Raw genomic sequence first — 7,207 nt, forward strand, 5'->3', positions numbered from 1 at the left:
ATTTCGAGACATATATTCAGCTAAAGAAATAAAACCTCTAATTACAACCCTAATTGTTTATTTACTTCAAGCGTTGCAATTTAGTAAATGTAACTGATGGGTTTCGAAAGCCTATCCAGTTGGAATAAATTTCCAGAATGATACCAGTTTCGAAATGTGCGCCTGAAGACTTGCCCTAAAACGGCACCGTCGCGCCACTCACTATAAAAGAAACGCTGTTTTATGCATTCAACCACAAAAGTAACTTCAACGCCCATGTATTTAGGCCCACTTTTGGGGGAAATAATATGTCCAAACTTGTGTGCTGCGAATGCATTTCAAGTGGATACGTCTACCAAACTGACCGGCTAACAATCGAAAATTACAGTTGGGCTGAAAAAAATACCAAGGAAGCTGATTAGTGACATACTGTTATTTATTAAATGTGTGCTTCCATTTCCCATGCCTATAATGTCCGCCTCTTTAATTATAGTGCCTCAAGGGCTATAATTACATTCGCGACAGCCGATGCTTATAAATCCCATGAAGCTTAAAAACTGGCTCTTATTGCAAATTTCTTTGACCTTGTCAGTTTCATTATTACTTTATGGTAGAAAGGGACATTATTACCTGCTTGAATTTGTGTTTTTGTACCTTCATTTCAAATATGCAGAATTTGTTTGCGAAACTTAGGATGGTGAAATTCGTGCGTAGCCATGTAAAATGTGGCAAGGATCCCGCAAAGCAATGCTTGATTTTCGACTTGCCCTTCTCTTCGACAATGCCCGGGAAAAGAAATAAACAGGAAAAAGTTTCAAAACTCAATTCGAGCCATTTTACATAGGCTTCATCAAGAACTTCACGTTCATTTGCGTCCTTTATCTCAATGATAGACCTGCCAGTCAACCGCATAGGCGATGTCGCAAGCGTCTCTCATATAGGCTCATGTGTCACTCCAGATAAGTACAAATAGTGAAAAAACAGAAAAGTTATCAGCCTTTCTCTCAATTGCTTTCTGATGGAAATATGCTTTAGTTATACTTTTCTTAATTAGTTAAATCTGATTTCACTTCTCTTACATGTCATGTCAGATAATTTCCATACATTGAAGGCTGCGCCGATCCCTGATACAGTATATTGCGGTGTCACATGGTCACGTGGTGGAAGTATCGGCGTCTGGATTGGCAGGCAGAAAATTGCTTTTATGCAAAATCCTGTGCGGAATGTGTTCAGGTATCTAGCCTGTACTTGACCTGCTTCAGCATAGCTTCAATTATCTAACATTATACCAGTTGGAAAACTAATTTCGGAGAATAGCGCGCATGTTCCAGCAGGGCCAAAGAAAATTGAAATGGTGTCTTATCTAAATTGGTAGGGGGAAGTAGTGCTCATATTTTTTTTATTTCTTTGCTTTCTAGATCCAAGGTTGTTTTGAGTGAAAGCCTTTATGTAGGTTGTACTTTGGCGACTTCAAAACATATTTGCTAGATTTGAACCTGTCAGTGCGAACCCTATTATCAGGAACGCCGCTTATGGATCAATTGTGCAATTGTGTCTTATGTAAATTGGTTTGTGTGGTTCGCTTTTTTTCTTGTATTTAGATTGTAGGTTGTTCGTCCTAAAAGCGAATATATAGCTCAACGGCACAAAGGGGTTGTACCACAAGACCCTCTAGACGCCTCCTTCCCCTGGTTTCTTCTTTCAAGCTTAAGGTGAGAAATGAACTTTCAGGAATATTTCATGAATTGATTTCCCAAATTTCATAAGTTCAGTACATTCTTTGCCCTGCACGGAGGGTCTACGTTGTTGCGCATGCGTGGTTGGGCTTGCATGGTCGGGAATTATCATTGCCGAAACGGCGGTGGACGGAGGAGGCGGGACGCCGGACTTTCAGCGACATGCCTCGCTTGACGCACTCCCGTTAAAAAGCTGCCCCGTGCAACTTTATTCCTCAAGGAGAGCAGGCCCGGACACAACTACGGCCCCTAATGCTGCCCAAGGAAAATCAGCGACGTTATATATAGGTTAGAGCGCCGAAACGCGCAAGAATTGTATAGTCTTGCATGACTGACGGAACACAGAATGGCACAGGTGCGAGAAAGACGGTCCGATATACGTTTACCTTCTGGGATTCCCATATGTCCGACGTACCTTTACACACGGCGATCACCAAATGGGACGTCAGGGCCCGCTGCTTCACCTGGTTCAGCGTGCATGCAGCCAGCGTCGGAGCTTAAACAACCTCGCGCATGGTCGTGACCAGCGCATGTATTCACTCCGCAATGCCGGCATGCCTAGGGACATGCGCATACAAACCGAGCAAACAAAGTTCTCCTCCGCAGTTCCAAGAGAAAATTCACGCATTCAAGGAAAAAAGGCCGCCAGATTTTCTAGCTCATACCCGCCCTTACCCACGCAGACGCACAAATGTCGCTCGCTGTGCCTCGCCTCGCTGTGCCACCTTATAAACTTGCTTTTCGGTGCATTCTTTCCGCAGACAGCAACTGTCAGAGGTGGTCAACCCAGCGCGCCTCCGCCTACCAACCTCCTCCGCGACGCTTCGCCCCTTTTCTCCTTCCCCGCTTCGCTCAAGGCCACGTAGACTTTCCTATCGGTGATGTTTGCCGCACATCACGGTCAGTGCAAGTGATGGCGGGGACTCCTGCGGACGGGCTCATCACTGATAATTGTGTTCCAATGTATAATTGATAATTAGTATTGATGTGCACTGTCTGCTGCATCATCTGCTTCGGAAGTGTCTTGGGACAAAAACAATTCGCGAAAGTGTTATTCAGCAGTTGATATTGAAACGGGGTCAAGTTGAAGACTCTGAAAGATAGATCATGGACAACACATTTTATAATTCGATTTTGCAGTATCTACAAGAAATGCGCCTACATGCTTATATTTAACTCCATTACGACGCTATGTCGCGCGACAAATGAGTAAAAAAAATAATTTATTGATGCAAGAAAACTATATTCGAAACCTTCAAGAAAAGTGTGAGTAGGCACCTGAGCATCTATTCAGCAACTTCCTGCGAGGCTATTTCAGGAAAATCTGCATGCCACGTATCAGTCCATGTATCGTTTAAAGGGGCACTCGCAAGGTCTGACCATTTTGAGGTGCCAAACGCAGAGCATACATGCAGCGATAACGATCGTGTCTGCAAAGTATTACATTGCTACGCGCAGCGGAGAGACCTGAAATTGTTTTTTCCTCCGGCCGCCGCGCTCCAAGCTGGACGGTGACGTAGTCGTTCCCCTGCGCCTACGTAGTCGCGTTCGCAGTGTGACGTCGCTCGTGGGGACACGTGAGTTCGAGAATTATTCAAGACAACATCTGCTATCTGTGCATTTCGTTGCTTGAATTGACGAATTGAAGTTTAAAGAAATAATATAACACACAAACGGAATGTCTGCGTCTTTATTTTTACTTCGCAACGAAGCAAGAGCGATGTACTTCCGCTTCGTCTGCTTGTTCCCATGGTCGTTCGGTCACCTTCGCAGGTACCGAAACTATGCCATTTTCTATCGCGCTCCAGCGCATGATCATGCTCAGCGATCCACTTGTTCTGCCTCAGTATTCGTGTAGACTGAATTATACCGGTAGTCATGTTTCCTTGTGCACAGCGGGAAAAATCGTGCGCTGCGCGAACGAGACAAAGGCTAGAGCGTGACTCCGTCACCGAAAATGCGTGGCGCCGGAAAAAGAAAGGGAGGAGAAAAAAATGAAGGCGGGACCTTTGACGTATGGGTCACGTGACCCTCGAGGTCTGGTATTGAAGAACGCAGGGACAGAATTGCGTGAGTGCCGAGAGCGTCATGCTTGGAAGTGGAGCCCGCCTGCTGAAATCATGGGCTCGCGGCACTGATATATTTCTATATCGGCTATTATTGAGCCGATTTCAAAAATTATTGTGGCAGAGCGCTTCGTAGAGGACATGTAACACCTTCCAGCGTATAACGAAAATTTGCTGTGGGGCCTCGTGAGGAGTCCTTTAAACAACTGCTCAAGGCAATCATTGTGCGCCAAGGAGATCATGTGGACATTCCTGTTTGCGTTTGAAGCTGATAAGCAGCAGGAGCTATGCGGAGCTGAAAAGAATAAGACAACGATAACCGCATTTCGTTGCGTGTAGATCAAGGGGAAGACTGAACTACGTGTAATGCATTGCAATTTTGCTGCTGCACACAGGATTTTCACGCAGTCTCGTGGAAATGCAAGCACCTCAATGCTCCCTTCCGCCGTCTCTGACAACGCAGGGACGTAGATTGATGTAGTTTAACATATCTCAAAAGCGTATCGCAAGAATTTCACTACATCCAATCCCTACAGTTGTATATGCGAAGGACTTCATATCCAGGATGAATATTTGGAGTAATCGCATCCGAGTGCATTTTAGAAAATATTTATTGCAAGGTGCAACTTATTCCATAAGGGGTCTTAACAGGATATAGAGCAAAAGTCGCAAACTATTTGTTACACGAAGAGTTCGGTGCCTTTATCGCATTTGCTTCATTTGCATCTACGCCTGAGGTGAGAAAATGATACTTTCTTTGTGATACAGTAGAACAGTAAGTGTCGCGGTCTTTACAGTTTCACAATTTTCTCATAAGTTTGCCTCCAGCACTCTGGATTTTTATGAAACTCCCAATTTTAGCAAAGGCGTATCTTTCTTTCTCCACCATTGCAATCCAGTAGGACACCCGCGCGCTAAGAACATGTTTTATTTTATTTCAAAAACTTACCTGCACACATGTTATAAAGCATTATATTTCCAATCGCCGCAGTATGCTCGGTTTGAGGGCACGCGAATCCCTGGTTGCCAATGTCGCAGAAGGCAAGTTGGTCGTACACAAAGCACTCTGTCACAGTCTTGGCGTTAATGAGCAACTCAATTCCTCGCTCACGGAAGGCCCTTCCTGCCGCTACTTTCGTGTTAAATATCGAACGGTGGAACCGACTCTTGTTTACTAAAGGACAGCCCAGATTCATCCATGTCCACTAGTAAAGATGAATCTGAACCAAGCGTAAAGCGCTTTCGTATGACACCTTCACAAAAACGTAAAAGCTGACTCCACCATTTTGCATGATTTCTTAAACGAAGGCCTCCATCGTCCTATTCAGAGCATTGCCCCAGCTTGCCTACTCACTGACAGCCTCTATTATCCCGACAGTGAAAGCGACGAATCAGTCGTAAATAACAACCATTATGAGAGCACCCATAACCGGTATCAACGCAAAATAATATAGCGTCAACACACTGTACAGAAAATGCAACTCGCAGCTTCTGTAAGTACATATGTCAGAGGATTCATTCTTGAGGGCACGATCAGGAACACTTGTTAAGGATGAAATGCTTTAGCTCCGATTGTCTGTTTGAGCCAAAATCAGAACCGTTATCCGGGCAAGTGGCCCCAACAAACCGAGATAAGCCGGGCAACCAGTGAAAACTTAAGAAAATGCGGTGTCTCCAAACCTCTATGCAGCACCGCATTACATACGCTAGTTACTGCCCAAACATGTTTAAAAAATATTTTTGCAAGATTTTCCTAATGCTTCTTCCCATGATCAGTACAGCGGTAACTGCTAGTTCGCTGACGATTTATTTGCCATTTCCAACAGACGAAGTTCAAAGGCCAGATGCAGGTAACCAGGCATTTCACTTTCATCTTTTAGCGATGTGACAGTGTTACCTGTGCTCTTTTGAATGCCAGTGGTCCGTGAGCTCTGTGGCGCGATTTTCAGTCGCCTCGAGAGATCACGCCACGCTGCATGGCGCCTCCTTCAGGAGCGTTCCTCCTTCTCCATCATCCATTTGGACCAGTGCACAATATGGACTAGTGCGGTAGGGTGTGGAGTGGCGGGCTCTGCCATTGCGAAAACGCACTTCACCCATTTTAAGATTGTGGCTAGTATCATCTCGAACCAATCTGCTTTCCCAGTTACCATTTCATGCTTACATATACTCTCTTATAACGGAGAGCCACCAATTTCTTGCTATTTAAATTAGGCATTCTCAAACGTTTTCATGATATCACAATTTATTTACAGAGTTTTTCAAAGAAGTTTCAGATATTGCATTTCTCAATAATAACGCTCTTCGTTTTCTCTGCAGATCCTAACAGTGATGGCGAACGTTTCCGGCCTCTTCATGCTGGTCGCTTCTGGGATTGGTAAGAAGTTCGCGTTATACAGTCGTGTTTAAACAGGGTTGCATTAATGCCTGCAGAGACATACCTATTTGGTGTGCGACGAATTGATTTAATATTATATGTTTAAGATACAGAGTAGTACCTAATTATTTCCAGCTTTTAGAACTTTCGAATGTTACCAATATTGCTTTTTCATGCACTCTACCTGACTGAAAGAAAATTCATAATGAGGGACTTTTAACTTTTAAATGGTACGTTCTCTGTGACCCATTAAATCCATATTGCCAAATTGAATAGCAACGACAACACACAATTTTTGAGGAGTTACACCTGTATCTAGTAATGGTCTAGGCGCCGGTATCAAAGCATGGTTGTTCGTTGTTTAAAAAGAAAGATATTAGGGGGTAAATAAAATTATATTTTCTCTACTGGCACTGTTGACTGTAATGTAACACAGATAGCTGAACTTCGACCTCGACTGCGGTTAACATTGCAGAACGACCACGGCAGTGTAGAAAATAGATCCTCGTACATCGCGACATTTTCTGTGAAACTTCGCAGCTGCTCAGCTGCTGGCTGACCCGGCGGGTGCCATTGGATTGCCGTTGATGATGCTGTGTATCCTACGGGGTCGTGCGGACGTTCCGACAACTGAAGGCGCTTGAGGCGAGCACGTGAAGGAACCGACGCGCATACTGGGAACAAACGCAATGTTCTTGTTGGAGGCTTAGTAGAACGAGAACCATATAAAGTGCACGCCATGATGTAAGACTTCGGCCTTCGCTATGAATGATAAAAAAACAGTTTAGGAATAAATTTGTTTTGTACCTATGCCGACAGACTGATTTCTCTCGGCGTGAGACTTCATCAAATGTGCGCGATATATTTGGTGAAGGCACACCTGGATTTCTTTGTCACAGAAAGAAAGCTCTGGAAAATTCAAGCATGGGCTTTTCCTGAGTTTCACCTAGGAGATACTATGAACACAGCGCTACAGATATTGGTGTTTGGTAATTGCTGCAGGCTAATTCGTATCGAATACCATACAGGGTGTCTCGACTATCATGTAC

At 44.3% G+C, this 7,207-nt stretch overlaps 1 long non-coding RNA gene across 1 annotated transcript; it reads left to right on the plus strand.

Annotated features, from left to right (window-relative positions):
• Nucleotides 1–1,651: 1,651 nt before the first annotated feature.
• Nucleotides 1,652–6,958, plus strand: LOC135913256 (uncharacterized). Its single transcript, XR_011514458.1, has 3 exons — nt 1,652–1,691; nt 6,101–6,158; nt 6,699–6,958. It is a non-coding gene; the product is annotated as an uncharacterized lncRNA (long non-coding RNA).
• Nucleotides 6,959–7,207: the final 249 nt, after the last annotated feature.

The sequence above is a fragment of the Dermacentor albipictus genome, chromosome 5, assembly GCF_038994185.2.
Source record: "Dermacentor albipictus isolate Rhodes 1998 colony chromosome 5, USDA_Dalb.pri_finalv2, whole genome shotgun sequence".
Lineage (NCBI taxonomy): Eukaryota > Metazoa > Arthropoda > Arachnida > Ixodida > Ixodidae > Dermacentor > Dermacentor albipictus.